Source organism: Megalops cyprinoides, unplaced genomic scaffold (assembly GCF_013368585.1).
Source record: "Megalops cyprinoides isolate fMegCyp1 unplaced genomic scaffold, fMegCyp1.pri scaffold_27_arrow_ctg1, whole genome shotgun sequence".
NCBI classification, from domain to species: domain Eukaryota; kingdom Metazoa; phylum Chordata; class Actinopteri; order Elopiformes; family Megalopidae; genus Megalops; species Megalops cyprinoides.
This window is the reverse complement of record NW_023494723.1, coordinates 807943-826315: the sequence shown is the minus strand read 5'-3', so window position 1 is coordinate 826315 and position 18373 is coordinate 807943. Positions and strand designations below refer to the sequence as shown.

At 43.0% G+C, this 18373-nt stretch overlaps 1 pseudogene; it reads right to left on the bottom strand.

Annotated features, from left to right (window-relative positions):
* Window positions 1-598: 598 nt before the first annotated feature.
* Window positions 599-17914, bottom strand: LOC118772294 (annotated as a pseudogene).
* Between the last annotated feature and the right edge of the window lie 459 nt (window positions 17915-18373).

The following is an 18373-nucleotide window of genomic DNA, read 5'->3' as shown; positions in this document are numbered from 1 at the left end:
TCTTCACTAGCTCAGTTGGTCTCTCCCTACCTGTACTCTCCCTGCCTGTACACGCGCACTGATGATGAAACGTGTGAAACAATCCATTTAGCTGTTACCGCGTTCTAAAGATGAATCGGTCTACAGCTGATTATTTTAACCCTTTCGCACGTAACTTATTTTATGCTATGTAGTGCGCATTACGTTACCTGGTTCGCTATGTTTTCATTAGCTTTAAGCTTCTCATAGTGTTCAACGCCGCATTTGCTATATTTTTTAATGTTAAATCCCTGTTTCCTCAAAACTAGAATTAGCTAGAATTTACAATACATTCATTTAGCAGACACACCAGGCTAACACAACAACATTGGGGTGTTTACAGATGAAAGCTCACCTCCCTGCCCAAATTCTTATTCATATGCCCTGAAGATGTCACACACACTCTCTCTCACTCACTCACTCTCTCTCTCTCTCTTACTCACTCACTCACTCACTCACTCACCCACTCACAAACAGCTGGTTTTGACTACTGCCGCAAGGAGGGTTGTCGGAGCAGACTGTTTGCATTCTCAAAAACAGTTCTGAAAGCAGACTATCTTTCAGTAATGTACAGCTGCATTTACAGCACTGCTGCAGGAAGGCACTTCACCACCTCCAACGGGATCTGCATCTGCTGGAGTGACTGCAGCAGACAGCAGATGTCACAGCAACACAGCTACGCAAAGAACAAAGAGCCAACCCACAGGTAGTAAATGCGCTTTTTCCATCTGCCAAATGCTGCATAAATGAATGGAGTGCTGTTCTCTCACCTCTCTGCATCACAGCCTGAAAGCAGAGGGGACGGCTTCTGTTCAAGGAGGGAAACATGACCCTGACAGCCTCTGTTCACTAACAGAAACCTGTCCCTGACAGCCTCTGTTCATTGAAGGAAACATGTCCCTGACATCCTCTGTTCATAGAGGAAAACCTGTTCCCGACAGCCTCTGTTCATGGAGGGAGACCTGTCCCTGAAAGCCTCTGTTCATGGCAGGAGACCTGTCCCTTGCAGACTGGAGGTCCTGGCTGCTCTTGTCTAGCAGACATGAATACTGAGACCTTGGACTTCACACTGGTCTAAGGCAAAGGCCAATCAGGAAGAGATCCATCACCGAGAGGAACAGAAGATGAATGAGTCATGCTCCAAACAATGTCATGGACGACGCAATGGCCACCCACTCCACCCTGCAGAGCAGGCCCCATGAGGAGGGGACCGGTCTGCTGGCAGAGCTGTGATGCACACCAGGCGGCCTCAAAGACACAGACACAGAAACCCGGAGACGGGGTGGGGGCAAGCCACCCGAACACAATGACACACAGCACAGTGACGTGCACAGACAAAGACATTTACATTTACATTTATTTATTTAGCAGACACTTTTATCCAAAGCGACATACAAAAGTGCATACAATAAGTATAGTGACAGTACGAGGACAGGATGTGTACAGTTCCACAATGAGACAGTAGTTCTCAGCTGAGAGCAAAGTCTGTTTGAGGACGCAGTACTGGCTGATTTATACAACTACAGGGTATAGGGCAACTAACAAGATCCAACTTCAAAACAGCACAATGAGTGCCTGAGTAAAGGCGGTAACAAGAAAACAAAACACAAAAAACACAGCACTTTTTAAACAGCACTGATCCAGATGGGGAGCTGAAAGATGACAGCAGACAGGAGTTGGGAAGTGAATGGTTTGGGGGGGTGATTGTGTTATAGGTCAGTCCAGGTAGAGTCTGAAGGATTGGAGTGATGGAGCTGTTCATAGCGGGACAGGGAGTTCATTCCACCACTGGGGAGCGATGTAGGAGAAACGTTGTTGCCTTGCAGAGCGAGAACCTCCCACTTTAAAGACAGATCACACCAGCAACCTGACTTGCAGCCAGTTAGGTTCCCACATGCATTGTCGTCGTTTTTTCCCTAAAGTGAAGCCACACTTTTGACCATTTACCGCGGTCCATCTTTCACATTGTTGTGACATTAGCCATGCATGCTAGCTCGTATATAAACAAATGGACATGCTGTTGTGTTGATTCGTGATGTACTCACATAGACAGGTCCTGGTAGATAGCTACATACGTCCTTGAAGATACACTGATGAGCCAAAACATTATGACCACTCACAGGTATACCGAATAATGTTGATCATCTCCAAACAAGGGCACATGTCAAGGTCTGGGTAGATTAGATGGTAAGCGAACAATCAGTTCTCGTAGTCAATGTGTTGGATGCAGAAGAAATGGGCAGGAGTAAAGACCTGAGAGACTTTGACAAGGGCCAAATTGTTATGGCCAGACATCTGGTCCGAACTGACAGAAGGTCTACTGTGGCACAAGTCACAGAAAATTTTAATGATGGTTACTGGAGAAATGTGTCACAGCACACAGTGCATCACACCCTGCTGTGTGTGGGGCTTTGTAGCTGCAGACCGGTCAGAGTGCCCATGATGACCCCTGTCCACTGTCAAAAGCGCCTACAATGGGCACACGAGCGTCCTTGGAGCAGTGGAAGAAGATCGCCTGGTCTGATGAGTCCCGTTTTCTTTTAGATTAGGTGGATGGCCGTGTACGTGTGTGCCATTTATCTGGGGAACTGATGGCATCAGGGTGCACTGTGGGAAGACTACAAGCCGGTGGAGGGAGTGTGATGCTCTGGGCAATGTTCTGCTGGGAAACTCTAGGTCTGGCCATTCATGTGGACGTCAATTTGACACGTGCCACCTACCTAAACATCGTTGCAGACCAGGTACACCCTTTCATGGTAATGGTATTCCCTGATGGCAGTGGCCTCTTTCAGCAGGATAACTGCACTGCACACATTGTTCGGGAATGGTAAGAGGAACATGATGAAGTGTTCGAGGTGTTGCCCTGGCCTCCAAATTCTCCAGATATCAATCCAATTGAGCATCTGTGGGATGTGCTGGACCGACAAGTCCGATCCACGGTGAACTTACAGGACTTGAAGGATCTGCTGCTAATGTTTTGGTGCCAGATAACACAGGACACCTTCAGGGGTCTTGTACAGTTCATGCCTCAGCAGGTCAGCACTGTTTTGGTGGGACACGGAGGACCAACAGCATATTAGGCAGGTGATCATAATGTTTTGGCTCATCAGTGTATGTTTGAAATAATAAAGGGTTATCGCGTTTAGGAACCCATAAGCAGAACCGAAATTCCATTTCTTTTACAGGTACCTGGTACTTGGGAATTTCGATTCGGTTCTAACTTGGGACGTGTCAGTGCTCCGCCTCCTTAGCTGTGGTGTTTTTGTTTTTCCACGTCCATGTGCTTGTGTTTACCTCATGTCCTAGCCCTGCCCCGCTCCCCGCCCGGTCTGCGCCCGCCTGATTGCCTGCACACCTGCTTCCTATCCCCTCGTCACCCCTGCCCTATATCTTCCCTGCATGTCCCTGTCCTGTTGCTAGTTCGTTGCAGTGTGCTCTCACCTGTTTCGTCCCCGCCGGTTTTCTTCTGTGTGTTTTTTCCGTAGTTCGACCTTGCCTGTTCTTCGACCTGATTCCTGCCTGCTGCTCTGTCCTGATCGCCCGATATTCTGCCTGCCTGGTTCTCGACCCTGCTTGCTCTTGTTTCTGACCCTAGATCTGCTGACGGACTGCCTTCCTGGATTCGACCCTGCCTGTTTGTGTTTGCGATCCTGCCTTACGATTGAATAAATCTGTCTGGAACCCGAAGCTCCTGTGGTCTGCGATTGAGTCCTTGCCTGAGCCGTGACAGGACGGTTCTAACCCTATATATATAATATATACAGATAATTCTCAACTTACGATGGGGTTAAGTCCCGATAAACCCATCGTAAAATGAAAATATCGTGAGTCAAAAATGCATTTAATATCTAACCTACCAAACATGCTCAGAACACTTACATTAGCCTACAGTTGGGCAAAATCATCTAACACAAAGCCTATTTTATAATAAAGTGTTGAATATCTCATGTAATTTATTGAATACTGTACTGAAAGTGAAAAACAGTATGGTTGTATGGGTACTCACCATTAACGTACACAGCGTTGGCTCGTTGCTGCTGCCCAGCATCGCGAGCGAGTCGTACCGCATATCGCTAGCCTGGGAAAAGAAAAAAATTCAAAATTTGAAGTACAGTTTCTACTGAATACGTATTGCTTTCGCACCATCGTAAAGTTGAAAAATTGTAAGTCATGGTCAACAGCAATACTCAGGTAGGCTGTGGCATTTAAGCGATGCTCAATTGGTATTAAGGTGCCTAATGTGTGCCAGCCTGAACTGGTGACACAAGGCATGATGGATCCATGCATTCATATTATTTACAACAAATTCTGACCCTACCATCTGCATGTTGCAGCAGAAATCGAGATTCGTCAGACCATGTGGAGCACTGTTGACTGTGTGTGTCCGTTTGTAGGCTTGTGTGCATGTGCCTGTATGTGTGTATGTGTGTGTGTGTGTGTGTGTGTGTGAGAAAGAGAGAGAGAGAGAGAGAGAGAGAGAGGGAGGACTTTGGGCCTGTCTGTGTCTGTGTGTGTGTATTTGTGTATGTGTGTGTCTGTGTGTGTGTCTGCCTAATCGCTCTCAAAGCACAGACGTTCACTCAAAATAAAATGAAGTGCACTGTTGAGACAGAGTATGGATTTTTAGTTAGCGTGTGGCGTTTCTGTGTCACTGTTAGAGCTTTCGGCCTCAGACGCGAACCGGTGCTGCTGTGGTCCGAGATTAGCATCTCCCCTCACCTCCCTCGGGTTCAGTGAAAGCAAGCGGTTGTGTTTCAGCTCACTGGAGCAGAGCTCATACACTGGTGGTCTTTAGCGAGCTTGATAGCACTATCCAAACGAAGGCTCCTTATCAGGCCTATGTTATTGAGGGGTGGGCCCCCGGTCCGCTGCCCCCCACCTCACCCCCAAAAAACTGCCCTTTGAAAGCAAGTAGCGTGGAATCTCTACACCTTGGACCGTGAAAACGCTACAGCCTCAACCTGAATGACTGGCTGGCTCTGACCACAAACAAGCTTGGCTCACAGGTTGACAAATGAACACTGAAAATAAACACTAAACACACACAGTGCACTTTATAGAAGAACAGTTATCCCTGCTATTTTTTTCCTCACAGATAACCTTTGAACTCATTTTCATTTCAATGAGTAGTGGTCCTGTCTCAGTATTTGAGACAGAACATTTACTGTGTGCTTCAACAGTCAAGTGGACTCTTAAGGTCGGGATTTAGCTCTTTGACCAGTGAGCGCTGGCCTTGCTTTGCCCCCAAACTGTACCTAAATGACAGCCAAATGAATTCACGTAACCGTGGTTACTTGACGTGACTGGTGCATCCAGTTTCCAGGGACAGGACATGAGCGCTGCATTTCTGCTGTGTGCTCAGGTGTGACTGTGAAATTCTTCCCCTCTTCATGCTGTTCCTGCCAGTTGTCTTTCAAAAGCCTCTCAGTGTCTGGGTGGAGGCCAGTGACATTGACAGAAAGAGCAGCATGCGTTTGGTGTTTTGATCCAATTTCACCAGGAAGTGGTGAATCATTGGGCCTCTCAATAATAAGCAACACTGAGCCCTGTCACATTTTGTTAGTTGGCAGTTTTAAGTTTAAAGCTCAATTTGAAACCCACTGAAAACATCTAAGAGGCTGGCTTTTTGAATGGTGTCAGAGTCTGTTAGTGGTGTTCTAGTGCTCTACGTGTTGCTAAGTGGTGCCAGCCAGTTTGGAGTGGTGTATCCTAGATGTTCTGTGATGTGAGCTACAAAAGCTAACGCTTCCTCTTCTCACCTGTTTCTGCTCAGAGGGGCGCAGTGGGTTAAACCTGAAGTGGATGTTTGGGTGACCTGCACCCAGGTGAAGGTCGCCTTTTTCCAGTTTGCAGTCACAAAGGCCATAATGAAGGCCTAATAGAAGCAAGAGTGTGTACACTCTGCAGGCTGACTGCAGTCTCAAGATACACACATGCAATTCATTCAGTTCCCTAAAAACCGGAGGATTAAATACTCTTTCTAAGGGGCGTAATCCCCCCCCTCCCCCCCCCCCCCAAAAAAAGATGGAGAGATCTCTCTCATATTCTGTCTGAATGCAGGAAAGCAGTCCACTAAACTGGAGCGATTAAAATATATCAGGCTCTTCCAATGTGTGTTTAATTTACTTTACATGACATTGTATTATATTCATTTAGCAGGTGTTCTTATCCAGAGGGCCTTTCAGTAGAAGAGAACAGAAGTATATCCATCCAAGTTAAATGCACAACAATGTGGAACCAGGCTAACAACACTCCCAGACCAGCAAGTGTGAGGACTTGGCTGTGAGAATATGTTCAAAGAATGGTCTAGTCGAAGGGGGCAGGTTGTGGAAGATTGTTCAAGGATCGGTTCAGGCAAGGTCATGGAAAAATGGTCATTACATTAGATTATTGTCATTTAGCAAAATCTCTTATCCAGAGCGACTTGCATAGGTTGCAGTTTTATCCATTTATACAGATGGATATTTATGGAGGCAGATGTGGGTTAAGTACCTTGCCCAAGGGCACAACAGCAGTGTTCTAGTGGAGAACCAAATCAGTAACCTTTTGGTTGCAAGTTCTGCTCCTTACACTCATCTTAACACTCAGCTGCTATCCAGGAGCACTGAGGTCAGGACCAGATGACTGTGGACATTGTGCCCACTCCATACCTGAAACTGAGGGGGCAGTTTCACCCGTAACTAGGTTCAGGCTAATTTGCTGTCACAGTGGGGTGTCGGTCAGGACACAGGAGTCAGGTTCCGGGTTCAGTTGTTTATTGAGGATTTGGAATGGGTGGATGTGAGGGTTTGTGTTGTATGTGTGTGTGGTTTCCTCCAAGGGGTAAGCAGGGAGAATGAATCAGTGCTGATGGTTACATTGAATGTGCAATATACAAACAGGCATGCAAGCAGTGCTGCAAAGTGCATTGCACCGGGCTAACATTGTATGGGACATACAGGCTTTAACTGCATTAATGGCTATAGAAACATTTATACATCAGGGACACACTATCTTAATTAACATGCACCAGGCATGCACCAGTTGAACTTAGGCATACTACTTACTTTGGCACAGATGCACACAACAACAGCACAATGCTTGGTCCCCAAAGGCTTGGTCTCCCCAGTTCTTCACCTCCCAGGTATTGTTGCGGTACTGAGGTGGGGGAGGTCGTCACCACCTTTATATTGTCCCGTGTCCCTGGCCCTATTGAGGCCCTGATTGGTGGCCAAAGGATACGGGCAGGTCCGAGGGCAAATGGTGACCTGGGGGCCGTCCTTGGGGGTGCGCCTGTGCCTCGAGTTACCTGTTGGGGTCCTGCTGATAAGGGGAGCAGCAGGACCGATTTGGCCAGGTTTCAACTGAGTTGTAAACAAGTGCCTGTGAGAGGTGGGGGTGGTGCGCAAACAAAGACAAAGACAGAAACAGAAACATGTGGCCCTTTTCTACAATACCCTTTCCAAGGCATGAAAACCTGGCCAGGTAAGGTTGTCTGTGTGAAGGAGGAAGCTGGGTTTAGAACTACCCTACCCAAGGAAGAGGGCAAGGCAATGCACACACTCTGAGAATCACATGCAGACGTGGGTGAGATCAGCCATGATGGTGTAGCCAGTCGCTCACACAGGCACGTTTTTCAATTTCAAAGAATACAAACCTCTCTCTTCTTTAAAAAATGACGGTGTTCGTCACTGAATATCAACCGTGGAGGAAATTGAAAATTTCATTGAAGGATACCATAGCAATCCTCGCGAGATGCCGGATTAGAAGCCCAACCTGAGCACAGAGGGCTCATCCAAGAATGAGAAACCCAAGAAACGCTACTGGGAATCCTCCACTGACACTGAGGACTTAAACCCCCCGGTACCAGAGGTTAGTGTGCTTCATTCTATTGATGCAAGAGTCTGCATTTCAGAATCGCTGAGTGTTGAACTGAAAGAAATGCAAGCGAGTCTTGAATTTAATCACAAAGAAATCAAGGACTTAAAAAGAGATAAGTGCTTGAAAATCACTGTTGAAACCTTGACTAAGGAAATGGACAATACTGTTAAAGAAAATAAGGCCATGGAAGAAACCATATTGGACATACAAATGCAGCATGCGCGATAACTTAATTTTCTCTGGGATCCCTGAAAATAAATCCGAAAATCCAATAAACACAATTAAAGATTTCATGCGAACCGAACTAAAGCTTCCCTCCGATACTGTTGACAATATAAAACTTTTCAGTGGGCTCATTGCCTTGGAGTTACAGCAAAGAGGGGTTCTCAGCCCATCATTGCAAAGTTTGAACATTACCAACAAAAGGAGCTGCTGAAAAGCAGGGGCAAAGAATTAAAAGGAACTCACTATGGCCTCAGTGAACAATTCCCTCAAAATAAACGAACATCGCAAGAGGCTCTATCCCATTCTTAAACAGCATCAGGCAGAAGGGAAAAGAGCTTCAATCACTGTGGATAAATTGTACGTTGACGGCCAACTATTCCGTGATCTCAAGATTACTCCGTGGCTTTTCTAATGGAAAAACATTACACCCGAAATGCGAGCTACCTGTACAAACCAGTGTTCTTTTTCTTAAACTTCTCACTTACCCCCTTTTTTAGTCTATTTGTTTGACTCTCTGCACTCTCTTGTCTTATTTTTCCATGACTCCTACCATTTTCCCCCTTTTCTCACTCCATTTTTTCCCCCTGCTCTCTTTCTTATGCTCAGTTACATCTTATCCTGACTTGTGTCTCTGTAATACCCTTTTGCACTGCATGTTTCTGTTGTCTATGCTTAAATGTTTTCTGTCTGATTCTCTCTGTATATAAACTGAATGCCTTTTCTTTATATGTTATCACACATATTTGGAGTCCATGCTCAAGTGCCTGCTTCACTTCTCATTTCTTACTCCTACAGTAAATTTCACGGATGCACTGTGTACTATAATATGGTGTTTCCATTGACATTTCTGCAATTAATAATGGATGATGCTCATAAAATTGTCATTTATGTTAATGGTGATAGTGATTGTGAGTATGATGGCAATGACAATAACATTTCACAAATATTAGTTCGTTTTTGTATTTATTGATTCTGCTACCAATGATACACATGTAATGTCTTCAACAAAGTTTATAAGTTGGAATTTCAGGGGTGTTAACTTGTTGGCAAAGAGAGTCAAAACACTCACTCAGCTTTAAAACCTTGAGACGTCTATTGCAAGAAACACACCTCATTAATTCAGAGTGAAACTTAAAAAAAAAAAAAGGGGTTAACCAGGTATTTGCTACATCTTATAGCTGTAAGAAAAGAGGTGTGGCAATATTAACAAGATCAAGAAAAAAAAAAAAAAAAAAAAAAAAAACACACACCTTATTAACGACTCAGGCAATGACTCCGTCGCAGACCAAGAGCTTCAGGTTCCAGGCGGGTTTATTAATGACAACAGGCAGGTTGCGAAACAAAAGCAGGCAGGGTCGAAAACCAGAAGGCAGTCCGCAGACAAAAACAGGGTCAGTAACAGGGGCAGGCAGGGTCAGGAACCAGGCAGGCAAAATTATCAGGCAATGGGACAAGACGGCAGGCAGAAAACAAAGACGAAGGGCAGGCAGAGTCAAAAACACAGAGAAATCAGAAATCCGGAAAAACTGCGGGAATGAAACAGGTACGAAAACACTGAGACAAACTGGCAAACAAGACAGGAACAAGCAGGGTAGAAATAGGGCTGGGCTGATGAGGAGATGGGATGCAGGTGGGCAGGCAGGCAGGTGAAGGTAATGGAGCAATCAGGTGGGCGGGGACCAGGCGGGGAGCAGGGCGGGGCTGGAACACAAGGAAAACAAAAAGCACATGGACAGGGAAAAACAAAAACACCACAGCTAGGGGGGCAGAGCCCTGACACCTTATACTAACAATTCAGTTACAGCAGACCCTTAAGGACATTACAAAATAATCAACCAATCATTGGAGATGTCAAGGGGTGGCAGTGTAGCATAGTGGTTAAGGAGCAGGACTCGTAACCGAAAGGTTGCCGGTTCGATCCCCGCTGGGACACTGCTGCTGTACCCTTGGGCAAGGTACTTAACCCACAATTGCCTCAGTAAATATCCAGCTGTATAAATGGATAACATTGTAAAGAACTGTAACCTATGTAAGTCGCTTTGGATAAAAGCGTCTGCTAAATGAATAAATGTAAATGTAAGTTGACAATAGCAAACATATATGCACCCAATGAGGACAATCCCACATTTTCCCATAGTTTTTTCTCTCAGATTATGAACTTCTCTGATACAACTATCATCCTTGGAGGTGATTTCAATAGAATCATGGACTTGAACCTTGACCACTCAAACACTAAAAAATTCTCCAGACCAATTAAATCCACAGAAACATTACAACAATACATAAATGACTTTGGTCTCAGTGATAACTGACGACTACATAACCCCACTAGCAGAGAATGTACTTATTACTCTCCACATCACAAGTCACTGTCCCGGATTGATTACTTCTTAATAAGCAATTATATTATATCTAAGACAGAAAATGCAAAGATTCACCCAATTATTTTTTCCAACCATGTCCCAATCAGCTTCAATCTCATAAACAAAATCACTATAAAGCGACTAGATGGCGCTTCAACACATCATTACTGACAGACTCAGAATTCAATACATACCTGATCCAAGAGTGGACATTCTTCATTGGACTGAATGACTCCCCAACAACCTCATCTACATTATTATGGGAAACAGCTAAGGCAGTATTCAGGGGAAAAATCATCTCATATTTCACCCACAGGAAAAAGAAAGAACAAGACTTGGAAAAAAAAGCTTGAGCACAGAGTTGGTAAACTTACTCTGCTAGTAGCCGATAATCCATCAGATGACCTCCGTAAAGAACTCATTGAAGCCAAATATGAACTTGATACCATCATAAATAAGAGAACCCAATTCCTTATACAGAGACCCAGGCATAACCATTTTGAACAAAATGACAAATCTGGACAGTATCTGGCAAATCAACTAAAAAGACAAGAAAGAACCATCATACCAGTCATTAAAACTCTGAAGGGAATACCATGTCAGCTCCAAATGATATCTCAGCAACTTTCCAGTCCTTTTATAATAACCTTTACAAATCCAACTGTACATGTGATCTGTCTGCAATTCAAACCTTTTTTGACAATATCAAAGTCCCCAGGCTAAATAAAAATCAAGTAATAAATCTAGATCGACCATTTTCATCAGACGACTTTAAAAAAGCACTGTTTTCAATGCCAAATAATAAGGCACCAGGAGCCAATGGTCCCCCAGCAGAATTTTATAAACACTTCTGGCCAACAATATCACCATTACTCATTAAAATGACCACTGAAATTAGAAATTCCTCTGCCATTCCACCCCATTCCATTCCATAGCACTTATATCGCTCCTCCTTAAACCTAATAAAGACCCAACTCTCCGCTCAAGCTATCGCCCATTATCTTTCATTAACACAGATATTAAAATCATCAGTAAGGCACTAGCCATGAGATTAGAAACAGTCATACCTTCCATAATACACCCTGATCAAACAGGCTTCATTAAAGGCAGACATTCATCCAGTAACATGCGCCGCCTATTCAATCTAATCAGTATAGCCAAAAACAAAAAAAAAAAAAACAAAACAATACAATCATCTTGTCATTAGATGCCAAAAAGCATTTGACCGGGTTAATTGGACGTTTTTATTCTCCACATTAGAAAGATTTGGTTTTGAGGAGTCATTTATTCAATGCATCAAAATTTTGTACAACTAACCCACAGCATCAGTAATCTCAAATGGTATAATTTCACAATTTTTTTACGCTTCACAGGGGTAGAAGACAAGGATGTCCACTCTCACCCCTACTATTGGCCCTGTTTATTGAACCCCTAGCAGCTGCCATCCGCCAAGACACCAAAATCACTGGTATTACCACCATGAACACAGCCCATAAGGTCAGTCTATATGCAGATGACCAATTACTATATATACAAAATCCTCTAACATCATTTCCAGCTATTTTCAATCTGATTGGGACATTTTTCACCATCTCAGAATATTCAATCAACTGGTCAAAATCCATTATTCTCCCAGTCAACCAGGACCAGTGGAATGCTGTGTCCCCCAATCTCTCACTTAACATCACTACAGGTAACATTCGATATCTCAGCATTGATATTTAGAACATAAGAACATATGATGACGAGAACAGGCCATTCGGCCCAACTAAACTCGCCATTTCTTAATTAAAGAGTATCCAAAACTGCATCAAGTCTAGACTTGAACACAGCAAGGGTCTCTGCCTCAACTACATGACCTGGCAACCTATTCCATGTATTGGTAACTCTTTGTGTAAAATAATATTTCCTTACATCAGTGCGGAACTTACTCTTAACTAGTTTCCATTTATGTCCTCTTGTTTTACAGACTGAACTCACCCTAAAGAGTCTATTATAGTTAACCTTATTGATTCCTTTTATAAATTTAAATACCTCAATTAAATCACCCCTAAGCCTCCTCTCGCTTAGTCTAAATAGGTTAAGTAACTTGAGTCTTTCCTCATAGCATTTATATTTCATGCCAGGAACTAATTTAGTTGCCCTTCTTTGAACCTTTTCTAAAGCTTCGGTATCTTTTTTATAGTGCGGTGCCCAGAACTGCACACAGTATTCCAGGTGCGGTCTGACTAAGGCATTCTATAATTTCAATATAACCTCTTTAGATTTATACTCAATGCTTTTGGCTATATATCCCAGCATCCTGTTGGCCTTTTTTACTGCTACAGCACACTGCCTAGATCCTGTTAAGCTTGGGTCAACCATTACTCCCAAGTCCTTTTCAAATTGAGCACATTCTAGTTTTTTTCCACCCATGAAGTAGTCTTGTCTAAGGTTCTTATTTCCTACATGCAAGATTTTACATTTATCTAAATTGAAAGTCCTCTGCCAGGTATCTGCCCACTTTTGGATGCTGTTTAGGTCTTCCTGTACTACCTTAGTTGATTCTATACTGTTGTCTAGACCCCCTATCTTTGTGTCATCTGCAAATTTTACTATTTTACTTCTAACCTCCTCATCAAGATCATTTATGTATATAAGAAATAGCAAAGGCCCCAACACCGATCCCTGCGGGACTCCACTTCGTACAGGACCCTGCTCTGATACAATTCCTCCCACAGTTACAGTCTGCTTTCTATTAGACAGCCAACTTCGAACCCACTCAGTGATAGCTCCTGTAATTCCCGCAGATGTCATTTTCAATATGAGTCTCTCGTGTGGAACTTTGTCAAATGCCTTTTGAAAGTCCAAATAGATAATATCATAAGCCTGGTTTGAGTCCAGGCATGCTGTAGCTTCCTCAAAGAAGTCCAGGAGGTTTGTTAAGCACGACCTCCCTCTGCGAAAATCGCAGGGGGCTAGAGCCGAATTAGCTGCGACGGAGGAAAAAAAGTGGAAAATTCCCTCTCTGTCCCCTAATGGCAACAAAAGATTCAACTTTAAGAGCAGATCAGACCTACCTTATTTAATAGCTAGGTAAATAGCACCAATTTTTATTTTTATCTGATTGAATGTAATAGCACAGAAACCACTCCACAAACACAACACCAACAAACACAGCACAAACACAGCAGGAACTCGTCCAAGCTAGAGCAACCAAGCAATTTCCTCCAACCTTTCAGAGTTGTTTGAACTGAACTTCATGCCAATTCTTAAAACCACTGGAAATCATTTAAACCAATGGAATAACTTACCACTCTCACTTGCTGGCCGCATAGCTGCAGTGAAAATGTCAATCCCATCAAGAATGACTTTTTTCAATGACTCCCATCTTTTGAAGATCCAATTGGTTTTCTACTCTAAACTCAATAATCACAAAATTTTACTGGAAAAATAAACAACCAAGAATTAAGCTCTCAATGCTTCAGGAAAGCAAGCTGCTTGGTGGCTTAAATGCCTCAAACTTTTTTCATTACTACTAGCTCACCAGTTACAGTACATAATGAAATGGATATATTCAGACATGCAACAAGATCCTTGGCTTGAACTAGAACAGTCAATATGTGAAGAACTCTCCATTACAGACCTACCATTCTTTTCCCAATCAATCAAAAACACGATTGCTATAAGCCATTATACCATTTCAACAACTCTGGAAGCTTGGTGGAAAACCAATAATATCACCAACCACCCACTTAATCCCTGTAAACTCACACCAATTTGGAACAACCCTGATTTCTTAATCAATAAGACCACCTTCATATTTAACTCATGGAAAAGTGAAGGAATCATCCACATACACCACTATTTAAACATGATAAATTTTCAACCATCCATGAACTAACACAGAAATATGACATCACCCAAGAAAACTTTTTGCAGTATCTACAACTTAAGAACACATTTAAAAATAAAATACAGTTTAAAAATAAACTGTCCAACAATAATTTGCAACCACCGCCATTAATAGAAAACGTAGCATCCATTTCAACATCTAAGAAACCTTTATCCTAAACTCATATCATCACCAAAAGAAAAAACACTTTCCCAATTACAGACTGGGAAAAAGATTTAACAATCAAGACCGATCTCAATTTCTGGAAACAAAAATGTAGCAACATCTATTCCATGTCTAACAACTCCCGACTACAGCTAATCCAGTATAAGATTATGCACAGAACACACATCACCAATCGCAGAATGCACCTCATGGGCTTCACCAATACTGATATCTGTCCACAATGCACCCTCAACACAGTAGATTGTTATCACTGTTTTTGGCAATGCACACCAACCCAAAATTTCTAGCAAACTGTAACAGTTGAACCCAAATTTCTGGGTCACAGCATTCTACTGTTCCCATCTCTTTGCCTTTAGGAGATCTCACACCCATCAGCCATCTTCACAAATATCACAAAACCATACTTATCACATTGACCATAGCCAAAAAAAAAACAATGCTCCTTAACTGGAAATACAGGTGCAAACTCTCAATGTCGCAATGGCTTAATCTGTTAATAGACTATCTCTCTCAATGGAACAGCTAAAAACTAAACAATCCAAACAATTCAGTGATACATGGGAACCCATCCTTGTAAGTCTCAATTTGCAGACATTGACCGCCTGGCATTCCTTTCTTTTTTTCCTTCCTTATTTATTTATTTATTTTTGTTATTGTTGGCTTTCGGTGAAATTGATGCACTCGCAGGCTAACTAATAAACTGTTACACAAAGAACTTCAGTCTGGACCATGGTTGAAGGAGAAGTAGAAACAGGTTTATTGATGGTTTTCAATACAGCAAGGCTTCACACGCGATGGTCGGCTCAGATGTTACACGCACTAAGTCTAACTTAGAGTCTTATGCCTTACACACGTATCAACCTCTCACGATCCAGTCTGTCTCTGCTGCAGGTAGGTGACTGGAACTCACAGACTGACTCTCACACACGCACTGGAACTCGGCTGCACAAAGAACATCTTATACCATCCTAACGAGTGGGAAACTGATGACCTGATTCTAAAGCATATCCTTGATGGATAAGGGAGTACACACTGACCCAACTCCTGTCACAAACACTGACATGGAAGACAGAGTGAATAGGAGACAGTCTTACCGGATAGAAAATCCCCATATCCTCTAAGAATGTATACATCTCCACATGATTAAACATAATGTGTCTAGAACTACAGCTAGGTAAGTGCTCGGGATTATAGGCCTCTCCGTTGGAACGGCCTTGTGCCACGTACACACTTCAGTATGCCTGTGTATGATTGTTTCAACCTAGCAGCATCTCTTGGAATGTAGGCCACAGGTCACAACTCTGATCAGCCTAAAAACTACACAGACACAGTCACATTATACACTGTGCATACTAATTCTACCAAACTAATCAGTCTATTGATATAATGATCACTAAATAATCACCACTATTCTTCATTATCCATTACCACTATTCATCTGCTGTCATTATTATTATTATTATTAGTATAGCTATTATGGTTATCACTTGTTATTCACAGTCACCACTATTATTGATGTTGATGACAATAACGCTGATGATGATTATTATTTTTACTCTTTCTGTTATTATTGTTGAAGCCATGAAGTTGGGATGTGGAGGCACAACCACCTGACAATCGATGCTCAGCATCCAAAGGGTTGCTGTGAGCACTTCACCTAAACATAAATAAACATATGGTTTATATGTAAATTTTTTTCTGTTGCCTTCCACATAAAAATATCTACATGTTAAACTGTTAAACTAATACGTGTCCTTCATATAGTCTAGGTCTTTGCAATGCTTTACAACAGAAAAAAAAAAAAAAAAAAAAAAAAAAAAAAAAAACTATATACTACAATTAGTCTCGGAGAGTCAGGAAGCAGCTGTAAGGACTCAGGCAGGGACTCAGTCGCAGACCAAGAGAGCTTCAGGTTGCAGGCGGGTTTATAATGACGGCAGGAAAGTAGCAAAACCAAAAGCAGGCAGGGTCGAAAACCGGAAGGCAGTCCGTGGACAAAAACAGGGTCAGTAACAGAAGCAGGCAGGATCAGGAACCGGGCAGGCAAACAATCAGGCAAAGGGACAAAACTGCAGGCAGGAAACGAAGACGAAGGGCAGGCAGAGTCAGGCACGGAGAATACAGAAATCCAAAAAACTGCGGGAACGAAACAGGTACGAAAACACTGAGACGAACTGGCAAACAAGACAGGAACAAGCAGGGTAGAAATAGGGCTGGGCTGATGAGGAGATGAGATGCAGGTGAGCAGGCAGGCAGGTGAAGGTAATGGGGCAATCAGGTGGGCGGGGACCAGGCGGGGAGCGGGGCGGGGCAGGAACACAAGGAAAAACAAAAGCACATGGACAGGGAAAAACAAAAACACCACAGCTAGGAGGGCGGAGCCCTGACAGCAGCAGTGTTCTCTCAACGTCAGCTGCTGTTGTGTACACAAAGTCAAAGAAAAAATACATTCAAAATTGACAGTCATTGCCCTCAGCTCACCTGTTGAGGGTAACAAGATCATACCAATATAATCTTCAAAAGCTTCAAAATATAATAATTTCACACTTACATCTGCCCGCAAAATGAGTCCCTCAGGTTTCTCTCTGAAGTGTGCCATAAGCAGGAGGATCACACATGGGCATGGATCACACTTTTCTTCTCTGTTGTACTTCACCAGGATGTGCTCTACCTCATCTGCATTAGTCCCTGTTGGCTTATGCTGGAAAAACTGAAGGATCAGCTTCTCTTTTTCTTCCATAGCCTGCTCCATTTTATCCAGGATGCCAGTGTCTGTGAGTAATTTGAAATGGCTGTACAGCTCTTTCGGTGTGAAAAGATATGGCCACTTATTCTTCAACTTATCAATCGAAGGGGGCGGGCTGGCATTGATGGTTTTTCTTTGTAGGTAGTAGGTTGTTTTCATTAACTGAGTCAAATGTCCTCTCCCTGCACTAGCTGGTCCCTCAACACAGTAGAGGTTTTTCATTTCCCTCTGCTTCTCTTTGAGACTCTCTTCAGTTTCCCCCGGTGGACAGTCAGGCTGCCATCTCACGCAGCCATATTGGTCAGCTGGTCCTCTAGCTATGTTTGCAGGTGAATCTGAGACCCTTTTCTGCTTCCTTCGTTGGGAGAGAGCACTTCCTCGATTAACATGTTCTACTCGTGTTTTTAGTTGAGTCAAAACGGATCCATAGCCACTGCCAATTACAGTGCCATCTCTCATGACATCTGCAAAGTTTTTGGGATGCTGCTTTACAATCATCTTGGCCACTGTCAGGCACTGAGATTTTGATGGATTTAATTCAGTCAGCCTTATTTCATCAACGATGATTCATACCATTTCCCTGCTGTCTTTAGCAGATGGACGTTTCTTCTGTGCAATGTTGGTTGTGATACCAGCAGGCATTCTGTTCCAAGGAACATTGAAGTTTTCAGGCCAGGCACTTAAATTCACAGTCATTCTGGAGCTATTACTGCTTGACAGACTTGGAGTGCTGGAGGTGGATTCAGAAGATGGGGGATCCTCTGCAGTGGTACTAAAGACTATGTCAGAAGGTTCTACAGGAGTCAGTGTCAAACATGTTGTTTGGTCTACAAGGAAAAAATAATAAAAAATATAAGCACCACTTAATATCTACAAACAATGAAATCCTTTCAGTAAAATTATTTGCTGTCCATTCATTAGCCTCCCTACTGTAAATGTGACAAATAACAGAATATGTATAGTGTATCACAGTACACAGCTTTTAATTTTATGAAATGAGCTTTTCTGTTTTAAGTGCTTTATAAACATTATCCAAGACATACCTTTGGTTTTTCACACGTTGAGAAGCCTCTCACACTGGATAGGTGTGATGTTGGCAGA